Genomic DNA, 25,515 nt, shown 5'->3' on the forward strand with positions numbered 1-25,515 from the left:
AGCATGTTAAGGGAAACAGTGAGAAAGTAGGATTAAACGTTTTTGATGATATATGATCTCAAATTATTGTGAAGTATTAATTAACACAGCAATCTTGTATCTGATTTTTTTAAAATTCAAAACGTATATTATGAGAATAGATTAGATAAACAAGGTCTGTAAGTGAACACCTATGGTACTTGAAAACAGGTTGGCAGAAAATAGCTTTAAACTTTCATTTAACCCCATGTGACACAACCAATTCCAAATGGAAAAAGAATCTAAATATAAAAGAATTCACAAAAAGAAAAAAAAAAACTTAGATGTGGATAAGTGTTTTTCTATTTCACAGCTGTGGATTGTGGGAAAATTGCAAAGATAAGGTCAGCTGAATGTTATAAAAGACAAAGAATGGCAAAGATGATGCTATCAAAGGAAACTCAAAACCCTTTTATGAATATCTTACAATTTACCCGTATGTATAATGAGAGGGATCAAACTAGACAACCTTGGAGTTTCCTTCCCATTATAAAACAATGATTCTAAAAATTAGGAAGTTAAAGAAGTCAAATGTAAGCAATGGCTGGAACAATAGAAATATAACAATGAAAAGCAACCAAAAAATTTGGTATTAATTGATTATATGGGTACTAAGTGATTTAAGTTAAAGTTTACATTTCATTTTTTTTTTCTGAATATCAAATTATTTTATTTTATTTATTTATTTTTTTTTTATTTTTTTAATGTTTAACAATCACTGCCATACAATTGCGATTTTATCCCTCCCCACCCACCCCCCACTACCTCCCTCCCTCCCCACGACTGCATACAATTCTGTATAGATTCTACATATACTTTCCTATTGAGTATATTTTCACTATAGTCATGCTATGTAGTCAGACTAAGATAAATGAAAGAATCCGTATAACAAATCAGAACATGATACACAAACAGATACACATACACAAACATGATCTGCTACATTATGTGAGTGACTTCCATATTTCTCTTTCTGAGTGTGGAAGGCATTTTGCCTTGAGGTCCACCATTGGGATTTTTTTTTTTTTCAGAAGTTCTTGTGTTATTACAAAAATCTAAGTCTACCAGAAAAAACTCTCACACACTGTGGTTGTTGATGTGCATAAAGTTCTCCTGGTTCTGCTCCTTTCACTCAGCATCAGGTCATATAAGTCCTTCCAGGCCTCTCTGAAGTCTTCTTGTTCATCATTTCTTATGGCACAATAGTACTCCATTACATTCATATACCATAATTTATTCAGCCATTCCCCAATTGATGGACATCCCTCTGACTTCCAGTTTTTGGCAACTACATAGAGTGCTGCTATAAATATTTTTGTACATGTGGGACCCTTTCCCATTTTTATGATCTCTTGGGGATATAGTCCTAGTAGCGATATTGCTGGGTCAAAGGGTATGCACATTTTTGTAGCCCTTTGGGCATAGTTCCAAATTGCTCTCCAGAATGGTTGGATGCGCTCGCAGTTCCACCAACAATGAATTAGTGTTCCAACTCTCCCACATCCTCTCCAGCATTTATCATTTTCTTGTTCTGTCATGTTTGCCAATCTTATAGGTGTGATGTGGTACCTCAGAGTTGTTTTGATTTGCATCTCTCTAACCAATAGTGATTTAGAGCATTTTTTCATATGATTATAGATAGCTTTAATTTCTTCCTCTGAAAATTGCCTGTTCATATCCTTTGACCATTTATCAATTGGGGAATGACTTGTATGATTATACATTTGGGTCAGTTCTCTATATATTCTAGAAATGAGGCCTTTATCCCCGAGCTTAGCTGTAAAAATTTTTTCCCAATTTACTACATCCCTCCGGATTTTGGTTGCATTGGGTTTGGTTGTGCAAAAACTTCTCAGTTTAATGTAATCAAAGTTATCCATTTTGCATTTCATAATGCATTCTATCTCTCCTTTAGTAAAGAATTCTTCCCTTCTCCATAGATCTGATAAATACACTATTCCTTGCTTCTCCAGTTTATTCATGGTATCAATCTTTATACCTAAATCATGTACCCATTTGGACTTTATTCTTGTGTACGGTGATGGGTCTATGCCTAATTTCCACCACACTGTTATCCAGTTTTCCCAGCAATTTTTATCAAACAATGAGTTCTTATCCCAGAAGCTGGGGTCCTTGGGTTTATCAAACAGAAGGTTGCTATATTCCTTGCCTACTGCATCTTGAGTGCCAAGTCTATTCCACTTGTCTACCTCTCTGTTTCTTAGCCAATACCAAGTGGTTTTGATAATTGCTGCTTTATAGTACAGTTTAAGGTCTGGTAGCGCTAGGCCACCTTCCCAGGCATTTCTTTTCATTAGTCCCTTTGATATTCTGGACTTTTTGTTTTTCCAAATGAATTTTGATATTATTTTATCCAGCTCTAGAAAGTAATTGTCTGATAGTTTAATTGGTATGGCACTAAATAAGTATATTAATTTGGGTAGGATTGTCATTTTTATTATATTAGCACGGCCTACCCATGAGCAACTAATGTTTTTCCACTTACTTAAATCTGACTTTATTTGTGCAAAAAGTGTCTTGTAATTGTGTTCATATAGTCCCTGGGTTTGTTTTGGCAGGTAGACTCCTAAGTATTTTATACTGTCTACCCTAACTTTAAATGGGATTTCTCTTTCTATCTCTTGCTGTTGAACTTTGTTGCTAATATATAGGAATGCAGAAGATTTGTGTGGGTTTATTTTGTACCCTGCAACTTTGCCAAAGTTGTTTATTAATTCAAGTAATTTTTTACTTGAATCTCTGGGATTCTCTAGGTAAATCATCATATCATCTGCAAAGAGTGATAACTTAGTTTCTTCTTTGGCTATTCTGATTCCTTGAATATCTTTATCTTGTCTAATTGCTACAGCTAACATTTCTAGTACCATATTGAATAATAGTGGTGATAATGGACAACCTTGTTTCACCCCTGATCTTATTGGGAATGCATCTAGCTTATCCCCATTGCATATAATGCTTGCTGAAGGTTTTAGATAGATAATGCTTATTATTTTATGGAAAGTTCCCTTTATTCCTACGTTCTCCAATGTTTTTAGTAGGAATGGATGTTGTATTTTGTCAAAAGCTTTTTCTGCATCTATTGAGATAATCATGTGGTTTTTGTTAGCTTTGTTGTTGATGTGATCGATAATGCTAATAGTTTTCCTAATATTGAACCAGCCCTGTAGTCCTGGTATGAATCCTACCTGATCATAATGTATTAATCTCGTGATAAGATGCTGTATTCGTTTTGCTAAAATCTTATTTAAAATTTTTGCATCTATATTCATTAGGGAAATTGGTCTATAATTTTCTTTCTCTGTTTTGTCTCTTCCTGGTTTGGGTATCAAAACCATATTTGTATCATAGAAAGAATTTGGGAGGACTCCTTCTTCCCCAATTTTCAAGAATAGTGTATGTAGTATTGGAATTAACTGTTCTTTAAATGTTTGATAGAATTCACTTGTGAATCCATCTGGCCCTGGAGATTTTTTCCTAGGGAGTTCATTGATGGCTTGTTCAATTTCTTTTTCTGAGATGGGGTTGTTTAAGTATTCAACTTCCTCTTCTGTTAATCTGGGCAATTTGTATTTTTTAAAATATTCATCCATCTCATTTAGATTGTCGAATTTTTGGGCATAAAGTTGGGCAAAGTAGTTTCTAATTATTGTTTTAATTTTCTCCTCATTGGAGGTGAGTTCACCCCTTTCATTTTTAATGTTAGTAATTTGGTTTTCTTCTTTCTTTTTTTTGATCAGATTAACCAAAGGTTTATCAATTTTATTAGTTTTTTCATAAAACCAACTACTGGTTTTATTTATTAATTCAAGAGTTTTCTTTATTTCAATTTTATTAATCTCTCCTTTGGTTTTCAGTATTTCTAATTTGGTATTTACTTGGGGATTTTCAATTTGTTCTTTTTCTAGCTTTTTCAACTGCAAGCCTAAGTCATTGATCTCCTCTTTCTCTATTTCATTTATGTAAGCATTCAGAGATATAAAACTTCCCCTAATAACTGCTTTTGCAGTGTCCCATAAGTTTTGGTATGTTGTCTCACTATTGTCATTCTCTTGAATGAAGTTGTTGATTGTTTCTATGATTTCTTCTTTAACCCAATCCTTCTTTAGAATTAGATTATTTAGTTTCCAATTGATTTTTGGTTTCTCTTTCCATGGCCTTTTATTACATGTAATTTTTAATGCATTATGATCTGAAAAGGATGCATTGATTATCTCTACCTTTCTGCACTGGATTGTGAGATTTTTATGTCCTAGTACATGGTCAATTTTTGTAAATGTTCCATGTACCGCTGAGAAAAAGGTATATTCCTTTCTATTCCCATTTAATTTTCTCCAAAGATCTATCATATCTACCTTATCCAGAGTTTTATTTACCTCCTTAGCCTCTTTCTTGTTTATTTTGAGGTTGGATTTATCTAGTTCAGAGAGGGGGAGGTTGAGGTCCCCCACTAGTATAGTTTTGCTATCAATTTCTTCCTTCAACTCCCCCAACCTCTCCTCTAAGAATCTGGATGCTATACCACTTGGAGCATACATGTTTAGTAATGATATTGCTTCATTGTCTATGGTGCCTTTTAGTAGGATATAGTTTCCATCCTTATCCCTTTTGATTAGATCTATTTCTGCTTTCGCTTTGTCTGAGATTAGGATTGCTACTCCTGCCTTTCTTACATGAGCTGAGGCACAATATATTCTGCTCCATCCTTTGACCTTTATCCTATGTGTATCCCCCCGTTTCAAATGTGTTTCTTGTAAGCAGCATATTGTTGGATTATGGCTTTTAATCCATTCTGCTATCTGTCTCCGTTTTATGGGAGAGTTCATCCCATTCACATTCACAGTTATGATTACAATCTGTGTATTTCCCTCCACCCTCTTTCCCACCATTTGTGCTTTTAACTCTCCCGTCTCCCTTCCCCTCCTCAATAGTATTCACTTTTCTCCCCCTCCTCCTGCAGCCTTCCCCTCCTTCTTTTAGCCCCCCTCCCTTTTAGTCCCCTTTACTCTTATTGCTTCTTTCCTCCCTTTTAGCCACCCTCCCCTTTCTTCCCCCTTCCCCTCCTACTACCTATAGAGCTAGTTAGGATTATCTGCTTAAGATTATTGTTCCCTCCTTTGAACAAATCAGATGAGAGTACCTCTCAAACAATGCTCATCTCCCTCCCCTCCTTCCCTCTACTATAGTTTTGTACTTCTTCTTGTGATATAATTTGCCATTTTCTGCTTCCCCCTTTCCACACCTCCTATTACATTCCCTTCTCATACTTAAATCATATTTTTGACATGACATCATTTACTTTATGCCCGTTCCCTCTACATATATCCCTTTTATCATAATAGCTGCACAGTTCTCAAGATTAACAGGTATCATCTTCCCTTATAGGGAGGTAAACAGATTGCCCTAATTGAGTTGCAAGTTTTTGTTTTTGTTTTTTTCCCCTCTGTTTACCTTTTTATGATTCTCTGGAGACCTGCATTTGAAGATCAAATTGTCTATTGAGTTCTGGTGTTTTGGTCAGGAAGCTCTGGAAATCCCTTATTTCGTTGAATGACTTTCTCCTTGCCTGAAATGTTATGCTGAACTTTGCTGGGTAGTTGATCCTTGGTTGGAGTCCCAACTCCTTTGCCTTACGGAATATTGGGTTCCAATTCTTTCGATCTTTTAATGTAGAAGCTGCAAGGTCCTGTGTGATCCTGACTGTGTGACCTTGATATTTAAATTGTTTCTTTCTGGCTGCTTGTAGTATTTTCTCCTTCACTTGATAGCTCTGGAATTTGGCAACTATATTTCTTGGGGTTTTGAGTTTGGGATCCCTTTCCGGTGGGGAACGGTGGATTCTTTCGATGCCTATTTTGCCCTCTGAGTGTAGTACTTCTGGGCAGTTTTCCTTGATGATTTCCTGGAAGATATTGTCCAGACTCTTTTCTTCATCATGGGTTTCTGGCAGGCCAATAATTCTTAGATTTTCTCTCCTGGATCTATTTTCCAGGTCAGTTGTTTTTCCAATTAAATATTTTAGATTTTCTTCTATCTTTTCATTCTTTAGATTTTGTTTGACTGATTCTTGTTGCCTCATTGAGTCATTAGTTTCTACTTGCCCAATTCTAATCTTGATCGTATTGTTTTCTTCAGTTAGCTTTCGCATCTCCTTTTCCATCTGGCCAATTTTTCCCTTTAAGGAGCTATTTTCTCCATTTAATTTTTGTACTTCGTTTTCCATTCGACCAATTTTCCCAGTTAGGTTTTGGGTTTCCTTTTCCATCTGATCAATTTTCCCTATTAGGTTTTGAGTTTCCTTTTCCGTTTGATTAACTCTTCCTTTTAGGGAATTATTCTCTCCAGTTAATTTTTGAACTTCCTTTTCCATTTCTTCAATTTTCTTTTTCAGATTGATGTTCTCATCAGTGAATTCTTTTTTTATAGTTTTAAAATCATTGGCCAGTTTTTCTTTTATATCCTTCTTCAGACGTTCCAGGTAATCTAGTTGTGCTTGCGAGAAATTCATAGTCCCATCTGAGGTTTCAGATGGAAGTACAGTCTCAGCTCTGACCTCTTTGGTGTTTGTGTTTTGGTCCTTATCCCCATAGAAAGATTCTATGGTTTTTTCACTTTTCGTCTGCTTTTTCCGATTCATGATGTTGGCTGAGTGTTGTAGCTTTTGGTTCTTTCAGTCAGAAGATACAGATCTTTTAAGTTGAGTTGATGTTTGTCTAGGCTAAAAGCAGGCTTTTTTTTTTTTTGTTGTTGTTGTTGTTGTTGTTGTTGTTTCCCAGATCAACCCTGGGGTTAGCTTGATAGGTATGTGGGAGGGGTGGTCTGTCCTCAGGATATCTCCTCAGTTGACTTGAGGCAAAGGCAAGGTCAGGGGGTGATCCCAGCTTCCCTATTGTCTTCCCTTTCCCCTGGAGGGCTGGGGCACGCCTAGAAGCTAACGCGTGTTCCCGCCCCTCCTGGGGCTCGTCTCCCGAGCTGAGGCTTGCTTGGGTCTCAGTGCGAATTTTCTCTGCCCTGGGTCGTCTGTCCCTCCAGATAGCCTCCACCACGGTGGGAAGAATCCCCCTTTGCCACTTTTCCAGCCTCTGGTGTTATGAGACCACCCGCCCCCTTCTGCTGTTCCCACTGATCCAGGATTAATCTGGGGAAGAATTTTATGGTTCCCTCACGGTCATCGGGGGGGAAGGGAGAGCACTTACTGATCACTCCGGCATCCCAGCTCCTGGATGTTCAAGTAGTGACCCACTGAAGTCCCGTCTTTAGGCTGAAGATTTCAAAGGCTGTTGCGCTGATATCGTTGGCTCGGCCTGGCTTATCTCCTGCTCCGCTGGTCTCGCCCGCCACTCTCGGGCCCCTCGGGTCGCCTCTGCCCTGCCGCGCCGACCGCGCTGCGCTGTGCGCCGGGGTCTTACCCCCGCAGAACAGATCATTCCCGTGGACCTTCCAGTCCAGCCTGGGCTCCGAATCTGTCAAAGTCTGTCTCCCACTGGATTCTACACCTCCAAAGTCTGGTCAGACTCTCCCCCCAGAGATATCCAAAGGAGTTTTTCCAGGAGCTTAGGTGAGTCGTTGCTTTCACTCCGCCATCTTGGCTCCGCCCCCCATTTTTTTTTTCTAACAATATATTAGCAGCTCTATAATTGAAAATGGAATATATTTTCTTTCACAATAATATGTTAAAACTTTTTGCTTAAACATTTTTGGAAAATGTAATTTGTACATATGTATGGATGTTTAAATTTTTATACAGTAATGTCATATAGGTATAAAATATGTCAATCAAAACACTTTTTTATTATTAATTAATTTTATTTATTTTCAGTGTTCTACAATAACAACCATATAACTTAGATTATTATTTTCCTCTCCCTCCCCCAATTCACCCCTCCCTCCCAGAGATGGCATACAATTTTGTATAAGTTCTACACATACATTCCTATTAAATATGTTTTCACTATAGTCATGCTGTGTTGAAGAATTAAAATGAATGGGAGAAATCATCTAACAAACAAAAACGCAATACACACACACACACACACACACACACATACACACACACAAATGATTATATTCTGCAATTGAATGCCATGATTCTTTCTCTGGATGTGGAAGGCATTTTGCCTTAGAAGACCACTGGGAATTTTTTTTAAGTCCTTACATTGTAATGAAGTTCCAAGTCTACCAGAAAAACTTTCACACACTGTAGTCATTTCTGTGCACAAAGTTCTCCTGATTCTGCTCCTTTCACTCAGCATCAGATCATATAAGTCTTGTCAGGCCTCTCTGAAGTCTTCCTGTTCATCATTTCTTATAACACAATAGTATTCCATTACATTCATATACCATAATTCATTCAGCTATTCCCCAACTGATGGACATCCCCTTGATTTCCAGTTTTTGGCCACCCCAGAGTGCTGCTATAAATATTTTTGTACGTGAGACCCTTTCCCATTTTGATAATCTCTTGGGGATACAGTCCTAGAAGAGGTATTGCTGGGCCAAAGTTTGTAGCCCTTTGGCCATAGTTCCAAATTGCTCTCCAGAATGGTTGGATCAGCTCACAGCTCCACCAACAGTGCATTAGTGTCCAACTCTCCCACATCCTCTTCAACATTTATCATCTTCCTGTTCTTTCTTGTTTACCAATCTGATAGGTGTGATGTGGTACCTCAGAGTTGTTTGATTTGCATCTCTCTAATCAAAAGTGATTTAGAGCATTATTTCATATGACTATAGATATCTTTAATTTCTCCCTCTGAAAATTGCCTTTTCATATCCTTTGACAATTTATCAATCAGAGAATGATTTGAATTTTTGTACATTTGACTCAGTTCTCTATATATTCTTGAGATGAGGCCTTTATCACTGACATTAGCTGTAAAAATTCTTCCCCAGGTTTCTACATCCCTCCTAATTTTGGTTGCGTTGGGTTTGGTTGTGCAAAAAGTTTTCAATTTAATGTAATCAAAATTATCCATCTTGCACTTCAATAATGCTTTCTATCTCTTCTTTAGTCAAAAATTCTTCCCTTTCCTATAAATCTGATAAATACACCATTCCTTGTTCCACCCATTTGGGTGGAACTTTTATCCAGTTTTCCCAGTAATTTTTGTTGAACAGTAAGTTCTTATCGCAGAAGCTGGGGTCCTTGGGTTTATCAAACAGTAGATTGCTATATTCATTGTCTACTGTGTCTTGAGTACCTACTCTATTCCATTTGTCTACCCTTCTGTTTCTTAGCCAGTACCAAGTGGTTTTGATAATTGCTGCTTTATAATACAATTTGAGATCTTATAGAGCTAGGCCGCCTTCCCTAGCATTTCTTTTCATTAGACCCATTGATATTCTGGACCTTTTATTCTTTCAGATGAATTTTGATACTATTTTTTCCAGCTCTAGAAAATAATTATCTGATAGTTTAATTGGTATGACACTGAATAAATAAATTAATTTAGGTAGAATTTTCATTTTTATTATATTGGCTTGGCCTACTCATGAGCAACTGATGTTTTTCCACTTAGATTTGACTTTATGTGTATGAAAAGTGTCTTGTAGTTGTGTTCATATAGTCCCTGGGTTCGTTTTTGGCAAATAAACTCCCAAATATTTTATAGTGTCTACCCTAGCTTTAAATGGGATTTTTGTTTCTATCTCTTGCTGTTGGGCTTTGTTACTAATATATAGAAATGCAGAAGATTTGTACAGGTTTATTTTGTAACCTGAAACTTTGCCAAAGTTGTTTATTGTCCCAAGTAATTTTTTACTTGAATCTCTGGGATTTTCTAAATATATCATCATATCATCTGCTAAAGGTGATAACTTAGTTTCTTCTTTGCCTATTCTAATTCCTTCAGTTTCTTTATCTTGTCTAATTACTATAGCTAGCATTTCTAGTACCATATTGAATAGTAGTGGTGATAATGAACATTCTTGTTTCACCCCTGATCTTATTGGAAACGCATCTAGCTTATCACCATTGTACATAATGCTTGCAAAAGGTTTTAGATAGATACTGCTTATTATTTTGTGGAAAGTTCCCTTTATTCCTCTGCTCTCCAATGTTTTTAATAGTAATGGGTATTGTATTTTGTCAAAAGATTTTTCTGCGTCTATTGAGATAATCATGTGGTTTCTGTTAGTTTTGTTGTTGATATGGTTGATAATGCTAATTGTTTTCCTAATATTGAACCAGCCCTGCATTCCTGGTATGAATCCTACCTGATCATAATGTATTATTCTCCTGATAAGTTGCTGTATTCGTTTGGCTAAAATCTTATTTAAAATTTTTGCATCTATATTCATTAGAGAAATTGGTCTATAATTTTCTTTCTCTGTTTTGTCTCTTCCTGGTTTAGGTATCAAAACCATATTTGCATCATAAAAAGAATCTGGGAGGACTCCTTCTTCCCCAATTTTCAAAAATAGTCTATATAGTATTGAAATTAACTGTTCTTTAAATGTTTGATAGGATTCACTTGTAAATCCATCTGGCCCTGGAGATTTTTTCCTAAAGAGTTTATTGATGGCTTGTTCAATTTCGTTTCTGAGAGGCAGTTGTTTAAGTATTCAACTTCCTCTTCTGTTAATCTGGGCAATTCATATTTTTTAAAATACTCATCCATCTCATTTAGATTGTCAAATTTATGGGCATAAAGTTAAGCAAAGTAATTTCTAATAATTGTTTTATTTTCCTCCTCATTGGAGATGAGTTCACCCCTTTCATTTCTGATTTTAGTAATTTGGTTTTCTTCTTTCTATTTTTTAAATCAGATTGACCAAAGGTTTATCAATTTTATTAGTTTTTTCATAAAACTAACTATTAGTTTTATTTATTAATGCAATAGTTTTCTTAATTTCAATTTTTCTAATCTCTCCTTTGGTTTTCAGTATTCCTAATTTGGTATTAACTTGGGGATTTTCAATTTGTCCTTTTTATAGCTTTTTCAGCTGCATGCCCAAGTCATTGATCTCCTCTTTCTCTATTTTATTCATGTAGGCATTCAAAGATATAAAACTTCCCCTAAGAACTGCTTTTGCAATATCCCATAAAATTTGGTAGGTTGTCTCATTTTTGTCATTCTCTTGAATGAAGTTGTTGATTGTTTCTATGATTCCTTGCTTAACCCATTCCTTCTTTAGGATTAGATTATTTAGTTTTCAATTCATTTTTGCTTTATCTTTCCATGGCCTTTTATTACATAGAATTTTTATCGCATTATCATCTGAGAAGGATGCATTGACTATCTCTGTCTTTCTGCACTGTATTGTGAGATTTTTATGCCCTAGAACATGGTCAATTTTTGTATATCTGCCATGTCCCTCTGAGAAAAACACATATTTCTTTCTATTCCCATTCAATTTTCTCCAGAGATCTATCATATCTACCTTATCCAGAGCTTTATTTACCTCCTTAATCTCTTTCTTGTTTATTTTGAGTTTAGATTTATCAAGTTCAGAGAGGGGGAAGTTGATGTCCCCTACTAGTATAGTTTTGCTGTCTATTTCTTCCTTCAACTCCTCCAACCTCCCTTCTAAGAATTTTGATGCTATATCACTTGGAGCATACATGTTTAGTAATGATATTGCTTCATTTTTTATTATGCCTTTTAGCAGGATATAGTTTCCTTACTTATCTCTTTTGATTAGATCTATTTCTACTTTTGCTTTGGCTGAAATTAGGATTGCTACCCCTGATTTTCTTACATTAGCTGAGGCACAATATATTCTGCTCCAACTTTTTACCTTTTCCCTGTGTGTCCCCCCCATTTCAAATGTGTTTCTTGTAAACAATATATTGTTGGATTATGGCTTTTAATCCATTCTGCTATCCATATCCTTTTTATGGGAGAGTTCATTCCATTCACATTCACAGTTATGCTTACAATCTGTATCTTCCCCTCCATCCTCTTACGCTCTGCTTGTGCTTCTAGTTCTCCCATCTCCCTTCCCCTCCTCAACAGAGTTTTACTTTTCACCACCACTTCCCATAGTCTTCCCTTCCTTCTTTCAGCCCCCTTCCCTTTTACTCCCTTATACCCTTACTACTTCTTCCCTTCCTTGTAGCTTCCCCTCCCTTTTCTTCCCCCTTCCCATCCTACTGCCTATAGAGCTAGTTAGATTTATATACTTAATTAAGTTTATTGTTCCCTTCTTGAACCAAATCAGATAGGAATACCTCTCAAACAATGCTAATCTCTCTCCCCTCTTTACCTCTACTATAATTTTGTATTTCCTGTGATGCAGTTTATAATTTTCTGCTTCCTCCTTTTCATATCCCCTGTTACAATCCCTTTGCACACTTAAATCATATTTTTATCATCACATCATTTACTTTATACTCGTTCCCTTTATGTATATCCCTTTTATATTTCATAATAGATGTACAATTCTCAGGATTAACTAGTATCATCTTCCCTTTCAGGGAGGTAAACAGTTTGCCCAAATTGAGTAACAAGTTTTTGTTGTTTTTTTCCCCCTGTTTACCTTTTTATGCCTCTCTTGCAACCCACATTTGAAGATCTAATTTTCTATTGAGTTCTGGCCTTTTTGTCAGGAAGGTCTGAAAATCTCTAATTTCGTTGAATGTCCATCTCTTTGCCTGAAATGTCATGCTGAACTTTGCTGGGTAATTGATCCTTGGTTGTAGTCCCAGCTCCTTTTCCTCATGGAATATCATATTCCAATTCCTTCGATCTTTTAATGAAGAAGCTGCTAGGGCCTGTGTGATCCTGATTGTAGCTCCTCGATATTCAAATGATTTCTTTCTGGTTGCCTATAGTATTTTCTCCTTCACTTGATAGTTCTGGAAGTTTGCAACAATATTTCATGGGGTTTTTAGTTTGGGATCCCTTTCAGGAGGTGAATGGTGGATTCTTTTGATGACTATCTTGTCTTCTGGATCTAGCACTTCTGGGCAGTTTTCCTTGATGATTTCTTGGAAGATGTTATCCAGACTCTTTTTTCATTGTGGCTTTCTGGCAGGCCAATAATTCTTAAATTTTCTCTCCTGGGTCTATTTCCCAGGTCAATTGTTTTTCCAATTAGATATTTTACATTTTCTTCTATCTTTTCATTCTTTAGATTTTGTTTGACTGATTCTTGATGTCTCATAGAATCGTTAGTTTCTACTTGCCCAACTCTAATTTTTATCAAATTGTTTTCTTCAGTTAACTTTTGCATCTCCTTTTCCATCTGTCCAACTATTCCTTTTAAGGAATTATTTTCTCCACTTAGTTTTTGTACTTCCTTTTCCATTTGTCCAATTTTCCCAGTTAGGTTTTGTGTTTCCCTTTCCATTTGCTCATTTTTCCCAGTTAGGTTTTGTGTTTCCTTTTCCATTTGTTCAATTTTCCTTTTTAAAGAGATCTTCTCATTAGTGAATTCTTTTTTCATACTTTTAAAATCGTTGGTCAGTTTTTCTTCTATTTCCTTCTTCAGCTGTTCCAGGAGAACTGTTTATTCATGTAAGCAGTTCATAGTCCCTTCTGAAGTTTCAGATGGAAGTACAGTCTCATTACTGACCTTTTTGATATTCTTCTTTTGGTCCTTGCCCCCATAGAAAGATTCTATGGTTTTTTTCACTCTTGCTTTGCTTTTTCTTGCTCATGTGGTGATTTGTGTTGTGGCTTCTGGTTCTGCAGAACTTGGTGTTGAGCTGACTGGTGTAAAAAAGCTAAGGGCAGATGCCTTTTTATCTTTTTGTTTTGTGTTTCTCCGATTAGACCTGGGGCTAGCTTGTTAAGTGTGGGGGAGGAGTGGTCTGGTCACAGGAGATCTCCTCAGCTGAGCTGAGGCAAAGGCAAGCTCAGAGGTTGGAGATCCCAGCTGCCCTATTGTCTTCCCATTTCCTCTTGACTACTGAGGCATGCCTGGGTCCTAGTGTGAGTTTCCACACCCTCTGTGGCTCCTCTCCTTGGGCTGAGGCTCATCTGGGTCCTAGTGCAAGTTTTCTCTTCCCCTGGAGCTCCTTTTCTAGCACTAAGGCACACCTGGGTCCTAGTGTGAGTTTCCACTGCCCTGGGGCCCCTCTCCTTCTGGTTTATCTCTGCCACAGTAAGATGAATCCCCCTTAGCTATTTTCCTAGCCTCAGGCATTATGAGACTGTTTGCCCCTTCACTGTACCCACTGATCCGAGATTTTTCTGGGGAAATATTTTATGGTTGTTTTGAAGTTAACAAGGGGTGAGAAAAGAGCATTTACCTATTACTCTGCCATTTTAGGTACTGGAAGTTCTAGTAGGTGACTTACTAATCTGTGGGCTGAAGGTCTCAGGATCTGCTGTGGCTGATATCTCGGGCTCAATGGCTGTCACTCTCTCAGCTCTGTTGGTCTCTCACTCTGGGCTGCTGCTCTGCCATTCCACCTGCTGCTGCCTCAGGCCTTCCCGGGGCTTTCCTGCTCTGCTGTGCTGGTCACTGGGAGCTATGTGCTATGGGCTCACCCCCATGGAACAGATCATTCCTGTCTACCTTCCAGTGTGTCCTGGGCTATGAATCTGCCAATCTGCCTCCTATTGAATTCTTCACCTCTAAAATTTGGTCAGATTCTCTTTTTTAGAGGTATCTGAAGAAATTTGTCTAAGAGTTTAGGTGAGTTGTTGCTCTCACTCTGCCATCATGGCTCCACCTTCTCATGTTCAATCAAAACATTTTTAAAGGGATGTAAGCATCCTGTTCTGGTAGTTTAAATATTAAGCCATATTTTATTTCCTTTATTCTAATCATTAATATTGATCATACTCAGTTGAAAGGAAATATGGTATAGTGGAAGGTGAGACAGGCTTGGAGTCAGAAAAATTTCAAATTGAGTTCTACTACTAATGCATTGTAGTTGTTCATAGCAGGTTACTTAACTGCTCTTTAAGACTGTAAGTTACAGACAAATTCCTGGTTTGAGTCAATGGAAAGATTTAACAGAATGAGTTCTGTACACCTGAGAATTCACATGCTCAGACTAAAAAAACATATATTTAGTTTAGCTATTTTATGTTTTCAGGGTAGCATGATAAATGCACAGATTCTCTATTTTGAAAACGTTTGAATTGGTGACTAAAAAAACTCATAGAAATTTAGGTGTAAAATAATTTTAGATAATGAAATGAAAGTTTAGTGACTCCATAAAGGAGGTAATGATGGCAACTATTTGTTAACTTGTATAATTTATCCCATTATTTCCAATTTATTTATCCCAATAAAAAGCAACAGAACAATATGATATTAATTGATGATATAAGTACTAAGTGATTAATGTTATTTATAAAATATTTTCATTCTAAAAGTGAGCTAGCATTTGAAATTCTTGTTCAAAGTTTTGCTTCTTGGCTTGGCAATTCAATTCATAATCTTTTAAAAGAATATTTAAATTGTTTTATATCACTTCATTTTTCAATATATTACTCTCCTTTTCCTCTTCCACAGGGTCATCTCTTCTAACACAGAATATATAAAAGAAATGGAAAGGAAGAGTTCAGTAAAAATAAAACTAGCATATCAAAAAATATGTACAATGTTTCATACTAAATAATCCCCTACTTCTTTAAAGAGGCAGGCCAGGAGTAGCTTTTCATATCTCTTCTATGGAACCAAATTCATCACTATAGTTTCATATAATTTCTTATTTTTTATCTATATATGGTCTCTCGTTTTGCCATTGACCTCCTTGTAGTATATGCCAAACAATGGAATCTCTATGTCAAAGAAAGTGGGCATTTTAGTCATTTGATTTGCCATAATTCCAAATTACATATTTCCCATAATTCTAAAAGGCTTCCTGGAATGGTAGTGGCAATTAGCTTCACCAACAATTACCTTTCTTTCCACAACCCTCCAATATTAACTATCCCCATCTTCTGTCATCATTGCCAATTTGCTAAGTGTGAGATAAAACCAATTTTATCTGCATTTGTCCTTTTGGATATACTTTTCCTTTAATAGACACACACATATTTTGTCATCTTTAAATTTTTCTGCATGTAAGGTACAATTTCCTAATTGTTTTGATTTGCATTGTCTTATAGTAAATAATTCAGCATAGTTATTTTCAGTGAGATTTCTCTATTATTTACTCCTGGATTTATTGTGATTATATAGAAATACTGTTGATGCTCATGAGTTTATTTTGAACTTGCTCCTTTAGCAAATCCAATAATTATCTTCGTTGGATGATTCTCTAGTGTAATCTAAAAGCAAATCAACATGTCATCAGCTAATAGGAATAATTATTTTTGTCCACCTATCCTTATTTCTTTATCTCAATTTACTAGTAATGCTAATGATTCTAGAACTCATCTCAAATATCTAGTGGAATAAGAGACATCTTGCTTTACTCTCACTTTTATTAGGAAAGTTTCTAGTAATTCTCCATTGCATGTAATTCTAATTTTTGGCTTTAAATATGTAATTTTATCATATTTTTAAATGTCCTTCTATCCCTATGTTTTACAGGCTTTTTAGCATAAAGGAGTTGTGTACTTTGTTAAAGACTTTTTTTCTTTATATATATGAATATAATTGTGGTTTTAGAGTACCTTGTTTTAAATATGATTGATATATTAATTTTTTTCCTTATTACAGAACATACTTGCACTCTTCCTGGTCTAAATTTCTTAAATTTAACTAAATCATAGTGAATAATTTTTATTATAGATATTTATAGATAATTATAGATATTTTACTGTAGTCTTTTGCAGGACATTAACTTTAGTCTTGGAATCTTTCAAATTCTCACTTCCATTCGCTAAAGAATAGCTAGATCATGCAACCCTGAATTTCCAAAACTGATCTCTTATTTTTTAAGTTTCATGTTCTAGAAAAGTACTGCTTAGAACGCAAAAATTCTTACAATGTATGATTCTGAGAGAAACAGAGGAAGAAAGGGATGATTTTAAAATCGTACTTTAATATAGAATTCCCATTTTTTCTTATTATATGGATGGAAACACAGAGGGACCTAGCAGTTCCATTTTCTCAAATTTTATGTGAGAGTAAATACAATATTGTTCTTCCACAAACCACTAAGAAGTAGCACAAGACCATTACTCATCCCTATGTACTTTCTGTCCTCTCAACTAATTAGATTTAGAGTTATAAGGAATTTTAGATGCCACTAATCCAAATTGCTACTTTTCTAAGTGAGGAAACAGTCCTAGAGAGTCTGTGACTTGCCCAGTGTCATCAAGTAGAAAATGACAGCTGAGAATTCGATCTAGGTATACACACACACGCACGTACACACACACACACACACACACACATACATACACACACATTTATATATTTGTATACACATATACATGTGTATATTATGTGTATATATAATAGTGATTCTTATTGCATTATTCAAACTTTGAAATTGGATAAGCATGTGTATATCTATTTTTATAATACTCCTTTAAGGTTTGCAAAGTACTTTACATATCCTATGATTTGATTCTCATATCCAAGTTAGGTTGTTACATGAGCTCTGTGATCTTGACACTTACTGTCTCTGAACCTTTTCATCTGCTTAATAAGGAGTTTAGACTTGTTTCTCTCCACCATCCTTTCTAACTCAAAAAATTGAAAAAAAAAGTTGAACAAAATAAATAAAAATACAATACAACAAAGGTAATGCTAATTTGTGCTTTTCTAAATGTTGCTAGCAACTATACGTTTCTATATTTGAGTTCAACACCACGAGGTTAGAATATATGATCTCCTCTAAGACATTTACTGGACTCAGATTGGAATAGATCATCACCCTCCCTTTCTATATTTCTATATCCTGTATCTAAAGATGACCATTGTCTTTAGAGGTCTTGACGCTGTCATACATATATTGATGCCTAAACCATAGCACCATTGCCACCTTAAAAAAAAATGAGTAAATGCAGCCAACCTGGACACCTAGAACAGATTCATAATGACTCCTAGATGTCTTGATTCCCAATTGCTTTAAAACAAAAGTATCATTGCAAACTGGGAGATCCCAGGATCCTCTAGGAGAGGCTGCATTTTCAAGGAAGTACATTAAATGTAGTCAAAGGATAGCCTTTCTATCTGGTATAGAAATGTCCTTACATTCCCATGAAGAATTTAATATAACTTAATTTCATCATATATCTTGTCAATTCAATATAAGATTGAGGAGAGGCCCTCCATTGCTCAGATTTCATTGCTGCTTACATTACATCTGGTATTATATGAAAATAAAGTAGAAAGTTCATCACATGTCAAATGTTCCTCAGTGTTGTCTCTAGTCTAACTGCCCTCTATATATTCGATGGCTGATAGCACTCTCAGCTCCAAAGTTATGCATGAAAATCTAGTCTTCTAATGTTTAATTTGGGTTCTGTCATTATGCGAACTAGATGCAAAGTCTATTGACATAAGAAGCTACTAATTTTTACTTGTATCAATATTACACTTAATTTGTATAATCTAGACTGCTTTGTGATTGCAATATTTTTGTCATCAGGTTGAATGCCAAGCTGTTTTTGATCTTTTGGGCAATTGTTATGGAAAGCGATCACCAAACATAATTGCAAAAGGAATTTGATATGGTTGAACTATTTGTCTAATTTATTACATGAGAGCCATCTGTATCAAAGATGGCAGCCTTATTTGCATGTGTGTATGTGTCAAGTTGGTAATTTAAACGAGTATATCATTGCTTCTACGATTTTTGATCTCATCAATGTGGATACTCAGCCTACTATGGCAAGTTGCAACTCATTCATGCCTTCTAATTCTGTGGAATCCCTATCCACCTTCTCACATATATCCTCTATTGATTAATGTGTTGGAGGCCTCCCATTGGGAACTTTAACGCTTCATGGGTAGCAATTCATCATTTATCTGTATGTCTGATATATCCTAACTCTTGCTAAATCCTCCACAGAAGATTTGTATTCTGGAGTAATTCCTCTAGATCATGAGTCCTGAAGAATGAACTTTTAAAAATATTTTGATAATTTTATTTCAATCTACTTGCTTTCTTTTGTAACTCTATGCATTTGACTTCATACATTTAAAACTTTATTTTTAGAAGGATTACACAGATTTTAAGAAAATGTTAGTACACACACACAAACAAAAGATTAAAAAACTCTGCTCTTGGTCTGCTATAGGTTTGACAGTAATTGTTCTTGAATAATATCTGAAAATTTTAATGGACTACAAACTCAATATGAGTTAGCAGGATGATAGAGCAGCTAAGAAAGCTACTATAATCTTAGACTGAATTTCAAGGGGCATAGTATCCAGGACCTAGAATATAATAATAATCCTACTATACTCTGTCCTGGTCAAGTCAAATTTGGCATGCTGTGTGTTCAGTTCAAAGGGAAGAAATAAGACCAGTAGAAAAAAGAAAGAAAGAACAGTAGGCAGAGACAACAAAGAGATAAATCTGGTCTTCATAGACCGAAAAACTTCCTTAAGAACAGAGGCAGAATCTGTTCCTTTAGCTGATAGAGGTTTTTCTTCTCTGAAAGTCTTCAAGATGAAGCTTAATGATCACTTGTAGGTCACATTTTAGAAGGTATGTTTCAGTCAGATGGCCTCAAAGGTCCCACACAACTCTAACACACTGTTAGGTCATTGGTATCCCTTCTTTTCTAATCATACATTTCTTTGATGATGACTTTTGCATTACTACATGTGCATAAGTAACCATTGCTATAACTCAAGGATTCATTTATAGCCAAGAAGGGTATCCCATAAGGATCTTTGTCCAAATTAGTGTAGTCACAATTACTTCACAAATTCAAGACAACTGATAGGGCTCTATGTGTATTTCTCAGGAAAAATATCTTCTTAGCATAGGACAACTGAGAGAGCAGAGCAAAATATCAGGCTCTAATCTTATAATCCAAGGTTGTCTTTCAGTATTTCTCTTTTCCTATTGTTTGTAATATAGATGACTTCAGATTGATAAACAGGCAACAGTGCTGACCAAAAGCTTAATCTCTTCAATACTGAAATGTTCTTGTCTGTGTATACTGGCTCATTTTTTCTATGAGAATGCATTATAAAGCTTTATAATGGGAACTTGATTGGAAATGCAATACAATTTATAGAAGTTGTCTTTATCACTAAGTTTACTAGAACACATAATTTCCATAAATTCTACTTCTAAGCCACTGCTCATGTGACTGCCTCTGTTTGGAATATCCTTTCCACATCACATGTTCACTTGTTAAAGTTTAGTCCATCTTTCCAGGTGTCAAGGTAGCAAGATCCTCCTATTGAAAAGAAATTTCTCTTTCATCCGTTAATGTAGTATTCTATTCACAACTCCTTTAGCACTTAAAGAATCAGATTTAGAATAGGAAGAGATGTTAGTGGCTAATAATTCCAACTGTCCACTTTTACAAATAATGAAACTGAGACCCAGAGCATTAAAGTGACTTGTTTTGGTCTTACATCATCTATTATCTATTGGACATTTCAATCAGGATATCTTAAATTTAACATGTCCAAAAGAAAGTCACTATCTTTCCTCCTAAATACCTCCTCTTTCAAACTTCATGATTTCCAAATCTCCCATGTATGTAACCTTGGAATTATTCTCAACTCCTCACACTCCCTCACCTGACATTTCTAATCAATTGTCAAATTTTGCTGTTTCCACTTTTACAGAATCTCCCATTTTCTACTCACACACTTTCTACCTTAGTTCAGGCCCTCATCCCTTGTTGCCTAGATGATTGCATCAGCTCCCTAATTGGTCTCTCTGCTTCAAATCTCTCCCAACTCCATTCCATCTTAAATACTGCTGCTAAAGTAATTTTCCTTAAACATAGATCCAAACATGTTGCTCCTACACTCAATTAACTCCAGTGGCTTTTTATTTCCTTTAGGATAAAATATAAACTCTTCTGTTTAGCTTTTAAAGCCCCAAATAACCTGTCTTCAGACTCACTCAATACTTCCTACCCCTCCCTCCACTCTGTGATTCAGCCAAACTAGTCTTCATTCACATACAACACACCCATCTCCCATCTCTGTGCATTTGCATTGGCCATTCCCTAGGCCTGGAATGTACTCCCTCTTTACGTTTACTAAGAGTCCCACTCTTTCTTTAACATGCAGTTTGAGTGTTTTGCTAAAAAGTAATTTCTTATTTCCCTAACCTCTAGTTCCTTCCCTTCCAGATCACCTTATATTTAATTACCGCATATGCAGTTGTATTTATTAACTTTGGTGTGTGTGTGTGTGTGTGTGTGTGTGTGTGTGTGTGTGTGTGTGAGATTGTGTACTTGTTGTCTCTCTCACTGAAATATAAGTTCCTTGTAGGTAGGGATTGGTTCATTCTTTGTACTTGATTGATTGACTGACTTTTCAGGGTCACCAAACTAGGAAGTATTTGAGGCATGATTTGACACTTGGCCTTCCTGACTACACCATGCTAAATGGCAGTCTTAGTCATTTTTTGTATTCCATAGCACTTTTGGCATAGTAAGCACCTATAAATACTCAGAATCTCGGATTTGTAAGGGATCTCAGAAGTCATTTAATCCAACTCACATCTGAACAAATAATAATTCTATGTTAGACAATTCACCTGGATTAAAGACAGACTTCTATACAAAGATAATATAGCCTCTTTTGATAAGAGGACTATACTTCCTGGAAGTCATCTTAGAAGATGATGTAACATAAAAGTCAGCCAGGTACTTTCCAATACTAATTGGGGCCCCCTATTTGCTACATAAATATTTCTCAATAAAATGACTAGCATTTCCTAAAAGTTAAGAGGTATTATAATTTATTTGTTCAGTAGCTACTGCATCAGAACCTGCCATGAGGATGATACTAGGCTTGGCATTGTAGAGGATACAAAGAGGAGCAAGAAATGGATCCCACCATCCAGCAGACTGTGGTCTAATAAAGTGATGAGTAGTGCCCACAGATAGCTATAAAACAAGGAAATTCATAAGTAAGTGAGGTAATGGTTTGAATTCTTCCAAACTATGGAATTTTTTTCTAAATTGAGATACTGCAACCATACTTTGAATGCAGAATTCCTTTTCATTTTGTTCACATGAAAGTGCATGTCTAATATTCCTTCTCAAAAAAAACTTAAATAGATAGTAGAGGCAGCCCATAGACATCATATAATGGGCAACTGGGACCAGGATATACACTTGGCCAGGGATCAGGCTCCATGAGTCTCAATTAGGAGGCAGTAATATAAATTACTGAAAGGGGAATATTTGAGTGCAGTACCCATTTCAGCATCCCAAGATGGCTTTGTAGAACAGTTTGACCCTGAGTTAGTGAATATAGGACCTTTGAGATTATCATATGGGAGATGGAACAACTTAATGAGATTATGGTAACTGACAATTGTTCTTTTAACATTTCCATTGATGATTTTGGTTACACTGTGCAATTTTAAGGTAAAAGAAGCTAGCTCAAAAAAATAAAAATAAAAACAAGGGAACTAATCAAACATGAGGGTGCTATTTCAATAACCAATTAGAATCACATACAAAGAAGGTAATGTTTGTATTCATAAGTTATAAGCAGTTGGGCATAGGGAAAGATTCATATCACAGATTTAAATTCTTGAATCTGTAAAGGGAAATGGAAGGAAACTTAAGAACTAAGAGCTTGAACAATGAAAGCTGTGTTCTATTTCCATTCAGGCATCTGGCTAAGAACAGCACTTTGGTAGTTGTTGAAATTCTAGAAAGGGAGAAGTCCGGTATCTTTGAATCTAAGCAGAAATGTTATATTTCAAGATAAATGGATGAGAAAAAATTAATTCTGTAAGAAAATAAGTTTTACTTCTGTTAATCCATTTAGAACCATTAAAATTCAGGTTTGAAGTATGGCACTCCTTGCATGGATATTTGCTCTTAATTAAAGAATGCTTTGTATCCTTTAATCCTTTATATCCTATGTTTTTTCTACTATATGTGAAAAACTGAATCAAGCAGAATTAGTGGCAGTGTAAACCATCCATTTTAATGGCTTAATTTTCATATTGTTAAACTCATTAAAATATTGAAATGTTAAAATATTAAAAATCTGTTCAAATGTGATACTAATATTCCTTTTTCACCATGGTACCATTAGCTGGGGCTTAGTTTGTTTTGAAGGGGAGCTTAATGACTGTATAGATTAAAGCTGTGTTGCTTTGAAGTTTCTGGGTTGGATTTATCCCTTGAGATATGCCAGTACACATTTATCCATCATGGAAATTAGATGTCCAGGTAGACCATATGAGCTTTCACATTTTTTTAAAAAAGAGAAAATTCTTTCTTAAAAGAAATTATAAACTCTAAGCACAAAAGTTAAATCCATTTGGAAGGTTTCATTAGTTTTACTTGCTCTTCCAAAGAATATAAGACGTATAAAATGCTATGATTCATTTTCTTCCCTTTTCCTGACCTTATTCTTTAGGAAGGTTTCTTAAAGCATGCATTTTGGCTCAATCAATATAACTACTTTCAGAGAAATAATATGATAGTAATAATAAAAATAATAAAAGATCCTCATGCAGAAAATAAATTCAGTTCAATTCTGTGAGAATTTCTTGTGCTCCTACTATGTGCTGTTATTTATTAGCCATTTGGTTTTCTTAAGGAGAGGGGCATAATAAATGAAATTAAGACATAGTCCCAACATGCTAAGAACTCATCAGTTGCAAGATGCCAAAATATGAAACAGGCAAATGTCAAAAATGACATTACAAACTACAAATATAAGGGAAATTCACAGGATCCTAGGATATCAGTACTAGGAGGCGTGAGAGACTATCAAGTACAACCCCTTAGAAGATGAAAATATTGACAACCCAAGAAAGACTGTGATCACCTCTCAACTTCATGTATTTTCACTGACTGCCCCCTAGGCTCAGAATTCTCTCTCTTCATTTCCACCTTTTGGCTTTCCTGCTTTTCTTCAAGTCTCAGCTAAAATCCCATCTTCTGCAAGAAGCCTTTCCTGATCCCTTTAATGCTAATGACTTTTCTCTGAGATTTTCTCCAAATTATCCTGCTTATTTCTTTTTGGTACATAGATCTTTATACTTGTTTCCTTCGATAGATTTTGAGTTCCTTAAGGACAGAGGCTGTTTTTGCCTCTCCTTGTATGCCTAGCATTTTAGCATAAATCTTGGCACATAGTAGGTACTTGAGAAATGAATGGTCAAGTGATTGTTGATATAAATTTATGGTATATGCACATATAAAGTATAGATGAAGGTCTAGACTAGCACTTCTTAACCTATGGGTCCCCACCCTATATGGGGTCACAAAACTTTGGCAACAGTAAAAAGGCTTCTGAATGTGCAACAACCAAAAATTAATTAAAAATCAAATGTATATTGAATTCGAGGTGTTTTTGGCAGTACTTTCCCACACTGTATCACATGACTTCACAGCAACCTTGGTTCTGAACACACAGCATGAACAATTTGCACAACACATGCCCTCAGGCAATACAATGCCAAGGAACACTACCCAAATGCAAAAAAAGGGATAGGGAGTGCAAAAAGTTTAAGAAGCCATGATCTAGACAACTTCTCAAGACATGTTTGAGAAGAAATGTGACACTTAAAATTGAAAACAATAAAGAATGCCTACATAATGCTCTCTTCAGCAGCACGTATACTAAAATTGGAATGATAAAGAGGAGATTAGCATGGCCCCTGCACAAGGATGACATGCAAATTCATGAAACGTTTCATATTTTTTAATTGTTCTATGCAACATGACTAATGTGAAAATGTGTTTAATAAGAATGTATGTGTAGAACCCATGTAAGATTGCATGCTATTTCAAGGAGGGAGAGGGAAAAATTAAAATTTATGGAAGTGATTGTTGAAAACTGAAAACAAATAATTTAATTTAAAACAAAGAATGGCTACATAGAGAAGGTGATAGCTGAACTGAGACTTGAAAGAAGGTGTCATTTCTGAAAGAAAGAAAGGAAAAGAGTACATTCCAAGCATTATGGAAAACTTGTGCAAATACACAAAGGCAGGGAACGTTAGAGAGTTTGGAGAAAGCCTGGTAGTCTAGCTTAGTAATAACATGAAGTAAGACTGAAAACATAGGCTAGAACCAAAATGTGGAAGACCTTGCATGCCAGGCTGAGGAATTTGTATTTTAGCCTAGAGGTCATTTTGGAACTCAAGAGTGAACTGTGCTTTACAAAGATTATTTTTTGTCATGTGTATAAAGTATGGATTGAAGATGGGAGAGACTACAGGTACAGAGACCAATTAAGAAGCTATAACAATGGTTTGTGAGAACTGGAACTATGATTGTGTCTACATGAGTGGAAAGATGGGAATGCCTGTGAGAAATGCTGTGCAAAGAGAATAGAAAAATCTTATTAACTGAATGGGTGAGAACAATGGTAAGAAAAAAGATTCAGTCATGACTCTGAGGAAACTATACTTTAGCAGTAAAGAGCTTGGGCCTCCAATGGTGGAAAGGAGTTAGAGGCAATTGGTACAGATCACAGAGTAGAGAAATTTGTAACTAA

The 25,515-nt window shown here is 35.7% G+C and overlaps 1 non-coding gene across 1 annotated transcript; it reads left to right on the forward strand.

Moving 5' to 3' along the window:
• The first annotated feature begins 24,611 nt into the window (after positions 1-24,611).
• On the forward strand, positions 24,612-24,718 carry LOC140509460 (U6 spliceosomal RNA). The gene has a single exon (XR_011968773.1). It is a non-coding gene; the product is annotated as a U6 spliceosomal RNA (small nuclear RNA).
• Positions 24,719-25,515: the final 797 nt, after the last annotated feature.

This window comes from Notamacropus eugenii, chromosome 5 (genome assembly GCF_028372415.1).
Source record: "Notamacropus eugenii isolate mMacEug1 chromosome 5, mMacEug1.pri_v2, whole genome shotgun sequence".
Lineage (NCBI taxonomy): Eukaryota > Metazoa > Chordata > Mammalia > Diprotodontia > Macropodidae > Notamacropus > Notamacropus eugenii.